Source organism: Ambystoma mexicanum, chromosome 1q (assembly GCF_040938575.1).
Source record: "Ambystoma mexicanum isolate Mex_15411 chromosome 1q, UKY_AmexF1_1, whole genome shotgun sequence".
Taxonomy (NCBI): domain Eukaryota; kingdom Metazoa; phylum Chordata; class Amphibia; order Caudata; family Ambystomatidae; genus Ambystoma; species Ambystoma mexicanum.
In genome coordinates, this window is record NC_090922.1 from 1,425,044,760 (window position 1) to 1,425,058,031 (window position 13,272).

General features: G+C 43.1%; 1 long non-coding RNA gene across 4 annotated transcripts in view; it reads right to left on the reverse strand.

Annotated features, from left to right (window-relative positions):
- LOC138548714 (uncharacterized) overlaps positions 1-10,385 on the reverse strand; it is a 110,783-nt gene extending 100,398 nt beyond the window's left edge. Inside the window, exons 1-3 of one of the 4 annotated variants that reach the window (XR_011292529.1) lie at positions 9,904-10,385; positions 6,908-6,939; positions 5,246-5,319 (exon numbers count right to left, since the gene is read on the reverse strand). This is a non-coding gene — a long non-coding RNA (uncharacterized lncRNA). Of the gene's footprint in view, positions 1-5,245; positions 5,320-6,907; positions 6,940-9,257; positions 9,557-9,903 lie in introns of those variants that run through there. The other 3 variants (XR_011292523.1, XR_011292517.1, XR_011292511.1) reach the window with 3 other exon arrangements.
- Between the last annotated feature and the right edge of the window lie 2,887 nt (positions 10,386-13,272).

Genomic DNA, 13,272 nt, shown 5'->3' on the forward strand with positions numbered 1-13,272 from the left:
CCTCGTTGTTGACTTGGTTTATAGTTTTCTTGGGTGTACATAAATGCTTTCTCATGAGAGAAATTGATCAGGTCTTTTTTCATCTTCCTCACTCTCTTGAGTTGTATAGTCTTTGAAGTCGTCTATTTCTTTGTTCATTTCTTCTAGCCTTTTCTTATAGATATCGATTGATACCAGTTTTTTAATTTCATCTTCTAGTATCGTCAATTCAGATGCAAACTTCTCAGTCATTTATTTCGCTGTGTCGATAATCAGAATTATCCAATCTCTGCCGCATTTGTTGGCAATGTAACTCCATTGTTATATAAATTGTTTATTGCCCAAAAATAACCTGGGTTCATTACGGACCACTAAACCTTGGGGCAAGCTCCCATTTCTCAGGTACTCTATCATGATTACACTATGTAGTTCTGTTCTGATGAATCTCTTTTTTAGTTGAGCTAGCTCATCCCAATTACTTACGCTATTAAGTGTAGAGTTGCCATTATCTGGATCTAAGGCAGTAGCTTGTGCAAGTAGTTCTAAAACATACTTGTCATCATAGCTTTTGACTTTGTCTGCAGCCATTTTACTTGTGGGTTTATCAGGGGGGGGAGTTAGTGCCTATTGTGTCTACAATTTATTGGCAGTATACTAATCAAAGGATTCCCACGACCGATGGCCGTACTATGAACTCAGCAATAATTAGAGGGAAGTCAGGTAAAGTTAAAGGTTCCGAGGGAGCAAACCTGACATATCTTGAATAAGAACAAAAACAACAAGGCTCCCCCACCTATGATCGGTTTATTCAAATAATTCTCTGGATAGTGATAGGATTATCACAGTTGCAAGAACAGTTCAAACAGTAGCAAGTCGAAGTTCACGGAAAATACAACCTGACTTCATAAATAATGCTGTTAAAATAGGTAATATTTAATAGAAAATGTAATGTCTAAAAACAAATACATAAAAACTGACATATAAAAACTAACAAAGTGACTAGTGCTTAAGAAAGTGCTAAGGGTTAATCACCAACAATTGGCAATGTGCAAAATGTGCTGTAAATCTGTATCTCTCTCTTATAGATACTTTGTTTACATCAAGTGTACATATATACAAAATGACATCAGGTTATTAATACCTTGGTTTTTTTGTTAGAACAGGCCACATAAATACAACATCTGAGACCTTCATTAACAGATTACTCAAATTTAGATGCCTTAGTCATAAAAGTACCTAAAGTGCACCTTTCACAGTATTTTTGATACTCTTTAAGATACTTTACATTAGTATCTATAAATGCCCAACATGTTTCGTTCCTATGTCCCTTAGGGTTTAGTGTCAGGAACTTCTTCAGGGGAATGTATAAATTGGGGTGGACCAAAGTCCATGCAACAATTCGTAGTGGTCTTGTAGTTGACTTGGCAAGTCGAAACAGTTGTTGCAGTGTGAAGGTTTAGATAATGTTTTCCAGTGGCCAATTTTATAGAGTTGATGTTCCACAGACTCCTGACATTGGTGCAAGGAGATAAATCCTGGCCAAACCTAATTACGGAAACAGACCACATTTAGATTAGGGTGGTTGTTTATATAGAGTGCATTTATAATTATTTTAGTTAATTTCACTCTGGGAGCTTACCGTCTCTTATTGTCAGTAAGCGTTCCTAGGTGGTTGCATAGATTCTCAGTGTAGCAGTACTAGAGGGTCCGTGTAGACAAGAAAACACAGAACACGTGGTCCTATAATCCCAACAGGTGAATGGCTGGCTTATTACATAGGGCCTCATTACACGGATGGTGGTGAACCATGGCGCTATTAGCGCCATGGTTTATGCCGGTAAAATACCAGCAGTGCCTTGGTGGAAAGAGGAATTACCGCCCTATTCCAAGGTTGGCGTGGCGGTAATTCCCCCTTCCACTATTGCCCTTCCCCGTTCCCAGTTTTGCCCCATAGGGCTCTATGGGAATGGGGAAGGCGCTAATTACGGTACCGCAAATTGCGGTACCGTAATTAGCTCCCTGGTCCCTTTGCGGGTTGGTTTTTAACGCCTGCAAAAAGCAGGCTTTAAATTCCCCAACCCGCAAAGGGACCTCGTAGTAAGGCGGTAAGTATTTACCGGTACCGGTAAAATACCAGTACCGGTAACCCCTTACAGCCATCCGTGTAACGAGGCCCATAGTCTTAAACGGTAAACCAGTAGGTGAATATGGGTAGGGAAGAGTCTCATGTTGCGATTAGAACTTACTTTATAAGTAACTCAAAGTCAAATAGACACTTAGTCTTCTCCGTCTCGCTTAGATGTGGTAAAAAGGACTGGAGATCGGGATTGTAAGTGGAGTCCTGCAAGGTAAATAAAGGTATCTCAACGGATGGGCATAGGTGGTTTCAATACAGAGCAAGCAGCCACTGTTAAGGTGCTCTCTACTAAATGATGTTTGAAATAGTGATTCATGTCGCTTAATACCGACAACCTAAGGTTACAAGCGGATAAAAATGGGCATTCTGTCTAATACAGGAAGATACGTATCCCTCAGGCATTTTAGTGGTACACGTATGTATTAAAAGTATAATGCTTGATGGTTCCTGTAAGGCGATAACATATTATCTTAAAATATGTTGGGAGAAAGGCCCAGTAATTAGAGAATAAAGGTGCATATTTAAACTCTAACCGAGTTTTAGCAATTGTGAATGGTACGCTGCAAGGGTGGAGGTTGCTGCCATGACATATTGTTATGTCGGAAGCGTGCGAGTGTTAGGTTGTAAGCAAACACGTGTTTTTTTACACGGGCTTAAAGTTCAGATGGCCGTCTTAATTCAGTAGATAATGGTGTGCTAATCGTAAAGTCCAAGGCACACATAGCATTGAGTATTGTAAACCTCTGAATCGCGAGTTAATGTGCCACAAGTACCTGCAGGGTCGTAGACGGGTAGAACGCCGTCTGTATGCGGCTACGATCGCGGTCTGTGGATCGAGTGCTGTGAAACCGTTGCTTTGATTACACAGCACGCTAAATTTAGTACGTTGAGTTAGCTGCGCATGCGTGGGGGTAGGAATACTAATTAAGGACCTGAAAGTAGAGCCTACTGCGAAGGAGTGCAGGTATTTCCGGCGCTCTATTGTTGGTTACGCTTCTCATAGTGGGTGGAGGTAGTGTCTGGCAAGTTCGTGTGTCAATTGTGTTGTGTGTAGGTACACTCGTTTATGTGCAGCAATTAATAATATACACAGATTGTATTATATTATATAAATATAAAGTCCAAAGGGCAATATGTAAGTATCATTCTAATCCACTGCAGTACATAATTTTACTGATAAAAGACAGTCTTAAAGTCGATATATGTCCTGAGGTACTGGTGCAATTGTTGCATATTCAATGCCCTTGTCTGCATACACAACTGTCAAATGGCAAGGGCTACCTGTGGTTAAACATCATAACATTACACGAGATGTGTCTCTGGCCCAAAAATTAATCTGCATGTACAAGTCATGTCAATGCTAATACATTCTACTCATATGGTATGTTCTAGTTAATAAAAACACTCCAATCAATATTTTCGTTCAACCCCAAAGGATAGCTTTTGGTTAAAAAAATCATTGTCTGCTCTTGTATACTTAGTGTTCGTTTGTCATGATTGAGGTCCTGGGTAAGTCCAATTTTCATGACAACTGTCCATCTCCGTTCTTCAGGTTTGTGTCCAAGGCTTGTAAAATGGCCCACTAGAGGTGCATTAATGGTGTTGTTTCTTATACAGCTTTTATGTTTTCCTATCCTCACTTTAACTTTCCCTTCAGTTTTTCCAATATACAGTCTGTCACAAGGGCACCAAATAGCATACACTACCATTGATGAGTTACAATTGGTCAACACTCTTTGTTCCCATTTTTTGTTTAAGCCCAGATCTATGTCTATACCAATCCCAGAGTTCTCAGATGGTTTCTTTCCCTTCAACCTTTCACCTTCAAGATGGTGCATATGCCTGGGAGGCTGATGGCATAAGCATATTTTTTGTCTCGTAACACCACCCTTCCCGAGCGTTAGGGCCTAGAAGGGGGGGGGGTGTGATACATCTAATGTAAAAACCTTAGATAATGGACAATCAGGGGCTGGCTCTGTCAATACTAGATTAATCAGCTCCATAAAGGGTTAATTTTGACTTTCAGCTGAAGGTTTTAATGGACAGGACTAGGAACCAATCAATGCCTTTCATTCAAGTGACTGCAACTCTTTTTGTTTTCCTGTGGTTGCTAGGAGACCGAGGGGCTGGAGATCGCGGCTGACAGTTACGAATGGGCTTACAAAGAGCAGTGTTGAAGGAGCCAAATATAAACAAAATACAAGGATGTCCAGTGGCGCCGTTCCGCTTATTATAAGTTAAAGGAATGCTTTTAAAGCGATCGACATAGTCGCTAGGTTTTGAAGTTTGTTATAACCAGTTAATTAGTTGAAGTTGAATTGTTGCCGTATGAAGAGAAAGAGAGGCTGTTACGTCTTGCCGCCTGATGAGAGACTGTTTGTATTACACAGCGAGAAGGAGGTTATTTAAGGCAGTCGGCCGAAGTGCTTGTTCACACGCGAGCAGCAGTTGAAGGTGAGAAGGGAGACGGAGTGCTGTTACGAAGCCGCAGCCATCGACTCCGCGATCGAGGGGCGGAGTTCACTCACAGCTGACAGCCAAAGATCGTCAGCTGAAATAGGAAGAGGGGTGGAGACCTCTTACTGCGTTGCAGACGAGAACAGCTGATTACAGGAATTATGGAGCGCAACCCTGCTCGACTAGAACTTGATACAGACATCAAGTAGAAGGTACGTGGGCATCAAGGAGAAGGAGAAAACTAATGTGAAGAAGGGTTGTGAAAGTGTAGTTGAATTTCAAAGGCAGAGTACAACGAGAGGAAGTAAGGACGATGGGAGCAGGAGCTTAACGAGGCAGATTGTTAATTTGAGAGGAGATAGAGAAGGTATAATACGAGCTGAAACAGTAATTGACTACTAAAGAAATATATATTTAAGAGGCTATAAAAGGCAAAGCAAAGATCCAATCATTCTTAAAGAACAGAAAAGGTCAAAGAGAAATTACAGCGTGAAGGGGAACAAACTGAGAGAACTATATTCTAGGGAAGCAAAGAGTATTAAAACGAAGGTTCCAAGAAGATATGAAGAGAGGGTAACAAATAGATGAGACACTTGAAACTTGATGAGAGTTGAAATAAAAAAGACTCGTAAAATAAGACTTTACAAGCTAAAGAAATGGTTAAAGACTTACCTGAAAGATATAAATTGGTGACTGAAGCAGTTTCATTCCCAGATCGCCTGAAGAGGAAAACGTATCCTTTTTTCCTAAAGAGAAAAGAAAGTTATATTGAATAAAAGTTGTTTTCTGAAACAACATAACACCTACTTCCAGGCTCAGTGTATTTATTTAATAATATAAATAGATCCCTCGTTACAATTAAGTCAGAGCTAATGCATCAGTTAAAAAGAGTAACCATATTAGAATGGGTCTGGGGTGTCAGAGTGCCGCGTGATGCCAGGCGGTTCAGCACACAAAGTTGCAGTGGTGCCTTGGTATTCTTTCCTCCATGAAGGTATCTATATGGGAGGGGTAAGAAGGAAGGAAGAGGGCGTCCGCTATTGGCTACCGTCTTCTGCTTTCCTCCAGGTAGTTTAGCTCCTTTGCAACCTTCCCACGCAAGCTCCTAACTCACCCACAAAGCTCGACCAATGTCAGCCTCGGTGGGTGGGCTTAGGATCATGGCTAAGGGGACTAAAGAGCACAAATATTGGAACTGCTTCAGTGTTCTCATTTGAAAAAGATTCTTCATGAGAAACATAGTGCTATGCCACAGGGGGAATTCTGGTGCAGGTAGGCCTGCTGGAGTAGTGTACTATTGAGGCAGAAGGATTTCTAGGAAACATAGTCTTACAGCTGTGATTTCCTGAGAGAAGTACTTTGCATTGTGGAATGTTGAATCCACCGGGCCTACTACACTGTTTTAGGCTGAATTCAATGTTAATATGTAGGTCTATAGAGGGGGAGTCATTATGCATTCTGGGAATGTAGTTCTGTGGGGGATTCCATACTGTGTAATGGAGGCTGCATTATTGCATTTGGTGGAAAGGCCATGACATTTAAGCCTCCCCCTACACTGAAGCAGTCCTCAGAAACTCACCATTACAGATTCCAACTCCTAGGTGTACCAAGGTTTCAAAAATCATAGCTGAGATGTCATAGATTTGCAGTGCAGCCCACAGACGTCTCAAAGGCCCTCTCCTGTCATATCGGACCAGGAGAATACGCACACATGCACTGCTTCACCTACAGGCCCAACTCTCTTTCCCAACAGTAACCCGTCCGTGGAGCTCCTGTGCCTCATACCCAACCCCCTTCAACCCCCGCCCCCTCTTCAACTCATGCACCATTTGTCCTCATCCTCCATCTTGTCATCATTTGTTCTGAAGGGACAACATATTCTGCATCTGCTTTTTAAGAATGACCATTAAATAAGAGAGCCTGGTGTGGGTATAGCAAATGAGGCTGTGTCTGGCACATGCTAGCTACTTCTAGACATGCGAGTCTGAACCTGGGGTGGGCCTATTTTAACCTCATTACAGAGCCATTTGTGTAGTTATAGTGTATTATACCATATAGATGTAAACTTATTTTCTCAGGTCCTGGAACTTAAAGACAATTTATCAGAATGACGGGTGGTACGAGCGTTCAGTGAGGCCTTTAGCGCCAATCTATAATTTACTTGCGTAATCCTTTTTGTCCTGTTGACCCTGACTTCTTTAAGGAAGAGGGATGTCTTTGTTCTTAAATCAGTCCAATCATTTTGTCCAGCTACCCCTAACACAAGCCTTTGAGTGGAAGGGGGTCTGAAATTCAAAATTCCCCAAATCATTCCAATGTTTCTGTCCAACTTACCCAACACAGGCCAAAGTAGGGGTGGGGGGGTTCTGAAAAACAAACCACAAAGTCACTCTGTGTTTATTTTAAAGCAAAGGTGTGTGTGAAATCATAATTGCCTTATGTATTTGCACCAATCTTGAAACCCTACTCCTAGCCTTTAAAGCCCACAGGAAAATCAAAATTGCACAGCACTCATTTATAATTGTTTTGGTTATTGATCAGTTCAATTATTTCTTGAAGTGAAATTTGTAGAAAGCAAAGAATTGTGATTTGTGTTTTATTTTTATTAACTAATTTGTATAATTGATTTGTGTAACAAGAAGTTCATGGTGAGCCACAAACAAGGTGGCGTGTGTAGTTGTGCGATTTCTATTACTTTTAATTTAAATAAATACAAAAATATTTCCTGTACATCGGCCTGGTTCTTGGCACATTGGTAGCTCAGGGGGAGGTATCCAAGGGGCAGGATATGTGTCTGAAGTACAGCTGAATAAAATGATCCATCAAAATGTTTGTTGCTTAACACCTTGAGTGGGGGGGGGGGGGGACTCCCCATGTTGAGGGTTGCTTCTCAATTAACCGTTACAGTACCAAGCTACAGCCCTCTCTCGCTCTTAAATTAAGCCTGGCAGCTCTGTCTTCACTACCAAATGTTCTCAGGTGGTTCAGCTTATACTAAGAGAGGAGTTTTGTACTGCCTATGATATGGTTTTATGAAGCCCTTAGTGCACTTTAGAAAAACTGTCCTAACATACCCTCAAGCATGAGTGGTGAAGGTGAAATCAGTAACTCAATTTGCAACAACAAAAGTCAGAAACTTGGTGAGATGATCGTAGTGCCAGAGCAAAAACAGAGATGGAGAGTAATCCCAGTCTATGGTATTCAAGCAAGTGAGACTAAGTGCAGCTAGATGGACCTGGCCTTCCTTATCTCTAGTCCGCTATCACAGATGTGTATGGTATAAATCTTAAGAACATCTATTTATTTTCCCTGAACTCAATTTCTTCCTTCAACAGATTAAGGCCTGGATCCCCCAGGGGGTGGTGGGGGCACAGTGCAACCAGGGATGGACTGGCCTACAGGGAACTATGGAGATATCCCAGTGGGCCTCTGCCTCAGGCGCCTCTTTTATGTGGTTACCTACTTTATTTCAAAATGTTCTTATGGGAAAAAGGTTGGGCTTGCTCAAAATGTATAATATGGGGCCACTTTGAAAATGATTTCCAGGGACTCTTTTGCTTCCTACTCCACCCCTGAATACAACACTCCACGAACAAGCCTAGGTGCTCTGAAAGTACTATGGCGGTGAATTGGTGCAGTATAAAACATAGTAACATAACCTGTAAAATATGGATGCTAACAATATAGTAAGGCATCAGGGCTTTAAAATATATGGCAGCCTGTAATACCTGCACAAAAGCCTGCACCAAAGCCCATAAATATATTCCTATAAGCATAGTAATGATCACTAATCAGCTGTAATGAGAATTTACTTCTGCAACTGTAACCAATATATGAGATAAAATACCCCCTACTGTGCGTTATAGGGATATTGCATGTCACTGATGAGTTCCTTTATAAGGTCACGGAACGCTAAGGTGCTTTGCAATGTCCTTTTTATGTATGGCAGGGGGGATTTTATTCCTTGTAATACATGGCCAGACAGTGTCATCCCCTTAATACCTTGTCTCTTGCATAATGTAAGAGATCTCCCATTTGCTGATCCATATAATCTATATAGAACTGCTTGCATTTAAAAAAGCACCTCCTAATGTGTCGCAGAAAAATAGTTCAAGCAGGTCAATAAAATGTAACCAAAATGGTTTTCATTTTAAGCTTTAAAATAACTAACAGCATGTAGATTCTTACATATGTAAAAACTAAAGCAGTGCACAAACATCCTACCATAAATAGTTCCTGATCAATTAATGTGTGTAAATGAATTAGTATAAAGTGGCACACAAAACTATTGGGCAAGCAAGGACCAACACAGAACCCACTGTGATTTTCAATAAATATCCTTGTGATATACATTTGGGAAATCTTTATCCTATACATAATCCTCTAGTTGTGACCTCAAAGCTGGCCAATAATATTATAGCCCTGCGGTTGTGTCATCGGGGAGCGCTTACTGACAGTAAGCGGACCTAATTAATCAGTGGCATCCCTTGGTTTTCTCCATTCTGGAGATAAGTGTCCAGGGCTATCACTACTTTCCAAACATAGACATGTTCCTGACTTTAATTGGATAGCTTCTATCGACATTGTGTGTTAAGTGAAAAAAGTACGCAGAATATTTTTTTTTGTATTGCTCATCCAATATTATGTTGTACCCTGCCATCCCAATATGCATATATTTGAGTACCTGCTGCTCCCAATCCCACGCCTGCCACTCTCGCGGCTCACGCAGAGACACCGCGGTGGCTCGCAGCTGGAAAAGCCTCTTTCCAAGAATAGAGATTAATTTGGTGGATGCTTGCGAGAGGATTTTCTCAGAACATCATCCAAAAATCCGCCCTACGTGACTACAATGCGCTGCGCTGTCAGGCGGGGGCCTGTTGCTAGGAGCCCGCCTAATGGGCATCAGCTGAAGAGAGAGAGATTCCTGCGCACACGGCCCGGGCGCAGCCAATGGGCGGCCGGTTGCTAAGCAGTCTTCCTCCGGCATGAGTAAGCAGAGAGGCGGCCAAAGGAGGGGGTGCTGCGTCAGCTGCGCGCGCCTCCCCCTCCTACCTCCCTGCGCGCGCTCTCCTTTCCACGCTTTCTTTCCCTCGCCGCCTCCCCCGCCCCTCATTTCCACGTTTCAAAAAGAGGAGACCCTTCGTGAGCGCATTTCATTAAAAAAATAAAATATCTCACACCCTAGGAGTGTATGCATTGTATTATACTTAGCAATGCATTTTAATTTAAGAGGGTACAATAAAGTAACGTCAAGCAGGTTCCTAATGGCAGCGGCTGGCACATGCGTCCTCTGGTTTCGGGTCGGCTCGGTCTTGGACATTATTGCTTACGTCCTCCTTCCCACGGTCCGCTCTCAGCAGCCCCGCATCTCTCGTCTCGGCTGTCTTTCACCGCCTACTTTCTTTCTTCCCCGTACCCCATTACCCTGCTTCTTTCCATCTCTTCGTCCTCTTTCTACACCAATGCCTTTCCCTCCCTCTTATCTTTACCTTCGCCTCCCCCTCTTCCCTTCTCCATCTGTCTGCATTTGCCTATACCATCAGCATCATTCCCGCTGAGCTCAGCCCTACTGCCCCTTCCTCTCCTCGTCCCTTCCTTCTGCCTACTGCCCCTTCCCCTCCTCGTCCCTTCCTTCTACCTACTGCCCCTTCCTCTCCTCGTCCCTTCCTTCTACCTACTGCCCCTTCCTCTCCTCGTCCCTTCCTTCTGCCTACTGCCCCTTCCTCTCCTCGTCCCTTCCTTCTGCCTACTGCCCCTTCCTCTCCTCGTCCCTTCCTTCTGCCTACTGCCCCTTCCTCTCCTCGTCCCTTCCTTCTGCCTACTGCCCCTTCCTCTCCTCGTCCCTTCCTTCTGCCTACTGCCCCTTCCTCTCCTCGTCCCTTCCTTCTGCCCCTTCCTCTCCTCGTCCCTTCCTTCTGTCTCACCCACCACGTTGCCAACCTTCGTCTCTCTGCCGCCTACCCCCCCCCCCGCACCCTCCTCTCCCTCTCATATGGGCAGCTCCAGCTCACTGGAATCTTTCTTTCTTTCTCTCCAACTTTTCCTCAATGTGTTTTCCCCTTTCCCTCACTTTCAGTATTCTTTCACTTTCCTTTTCCTTTCTTCACTTTTTTCTTTCATCCTTCCTTTCTTCTTCGATTTCTGACTTCTCTCTCATTGTCTTTCTCACGATACCAAGTTACACATGGAGTCCCATGTATCTTGATCTGGGCTTTTATTTTTTCAGATGATAAATCGGAGTGAATGAAGACTACATTAGCAAGTGAAATGTAAGCCGAGGACTGGAACACAGTCACACCTGTGTTCGGGGTTAATATTGAGGCACTGCTCGCCCTCTGTTCAACCACCGTGTCTTTTTCTTTTGTTTACATTTCAATTGACAATACGTCCAACAAATTGCTCAAGATGCCCCTTGTTAGACGAATGGCAATTTCAGTACTCCTGTTTTTTATTTTTTTATTTTGTTCTGTGGCATATATATTACGACTGCATTTTTAATGTGAAAAGTAAAATCTACAGGTTCCAGAAAGCAGACACAGCGCCTAGCGATAGATTTACTCTTCATGATTCAGCGCTATGGATAGGTTCACTCAATGGGTAAGTCACGCGGACCTCTATATTCCAGGGTTTAGTAGGTTACCAGATGGATCCGTGTTGGGAACAGAATAGTCAATTCCCGAGTTTGCATAAGATTAGCCACCGGCTTGTGCCAATTTTGGCTGCCAAAGTGAAAGTTGCTATTCGTGATTCTGATGACCCGGCACCATAGCCTCTGGTCACAAAAGGTCAATCGAGCCATTGTAATGTTCCTGCCCCTTCATGTTAAGGACCTCTTACACAGTGCCTTACTCAGGATGTAACATCCAGGATAGACATCTATAAGGTCTCAAAAACAATATGTATTTGGGTATATAGCATAAGAAGTCTAAGTACCACAAGGGGCGTAACATAATAAACACACGTAAAAGCCTTACGTAGGACTTTTGTGCATGTTTGTTACATCACGCCCCATTTTCAATCATTTGTATGGCTGAGAGGAGACACGGAATGCAACTTGCATTTCCACCCCCGTCCTTACTCACCGCCATACAAATTCTCCAGAATTTGCCACTACGTGCATTTTCATGACGGCACAAATGCTGTAGATCCCTATAGAGTCCACCTGGCAGCGTGTACAACTAAAATTTGACTCTGCCCAACCTGTAACCATATCAGGCAGGGTTTAATCGTAATCATGCAAGCAGCTCTCACAATGAAAAGTGAATGCTGCCTAGGATGCCAGGCAGTATTTACTCGCTTTGCACGGCGTGGGGCAAAAGTGCACGGGAAAAGGTAGTGTACCGCCTATCTGTCAACCATTAACAGCTCCTGGCCATCAAATTACGAGTTTATTGAACATGAACTCCCAAGTGTTAATGTTTATTTATTTATTAAAAACCACAGTGAAATAACCATTGATAGCAGAGTGGAGAACATTGGTCCTTTACAATGGGGTGAGAGAATGTGACTTGAAGACCAGGTGTTGTAGGGGACGGTAGAAACATAAACCAGGGACAAGGACAGGACAGAATGACATAGGAACGGAATGGTGGCGACAGTGCTGTATTAAAGATGGAGGGGTGACAGAAAAGTGCTGTAGGTTTGTCCATGAAGGGTAGGGAGAAAGGAAAACAGGTTTATGCATTAGCGTACAGTGCTAAGAAACAGATTCTTCAGAAGAAGGAAGTCTTTAAGGTTGATTGTAAATAGAGCGGAGTGGGAGAGGAAGAGCATTCCTGAGTACGGGAGTGAGGAGAGAGATGAAAAAAGAGGGAGCACAGGGGGCTCGAGTGGTGGCAAGGAGGTGAGCCAAGGATGATTTTAACGAGTGAGGATAACAGTAGAGAGTGAGATGAGGAGATAGGTATGATGGGGCGAGTCCATGGATAGCTTTGAAGATGATGAGAAGATGTTTATACTTAGCCCTTTGTTTCATAGATAGCCAGCCAATCTGGCGACGGGCAGAGGCGGTAGAGGTAAAGCGAGAAAGGTTGAAAAGTGTGCAGACAGCAAAGTTGAGGACTTTGCCCAAAGGATAGTTGGGAAAGTAATAGAGGAGAATGGTACAGTAGTTAGATCTAGAAAGCACTAAGAAGGAAATTAGCGGTTTAGCATTGTTGAAGGAAGACTATGACAGATTATTATGACATTGAGGAGGTTGAGTCTGGCTGCAAAGGCAGATTTAGCGAGAAGTTGTGTGATGGGGCGAAGATGACACAAGGTTATGAGAGGGAGCAGAGTAAATTAGGGAGTCAGGAGAGGAGAGAAGAGGAGTGGGGAGCAAGAGATAGCCAGTTTGTCTGGGAAGTAGAGAACTTCAATCTGAGTAGAGATGAGCGAGTCAGACACCATCCAATATTTCATGGTGTAGAGACAGTTTGAAATATTTGACAACAGCTCGTTGGATAAGGAGTGAAAGGAGAAGATCTGAGTGTTGTCAGTGAGGAGTTGATAGAAGCCGTGAGAGGAGATCAGGGGGCAGAGAGCTGAAGTATAGAGAGTGAAGAGAAGTGGACCTAGGACAGACCCTTGAGGCACTCCAGGACACCTGAAAGTGTCTGGGGCAAGGTATGAAGCAAACCAAGCAAGGCCCTTCTCTCTGATGCCAATGAAAGATAATGTAGAGAGAAGGTCAGATTGGTCGACTGTATTGAAGGCAG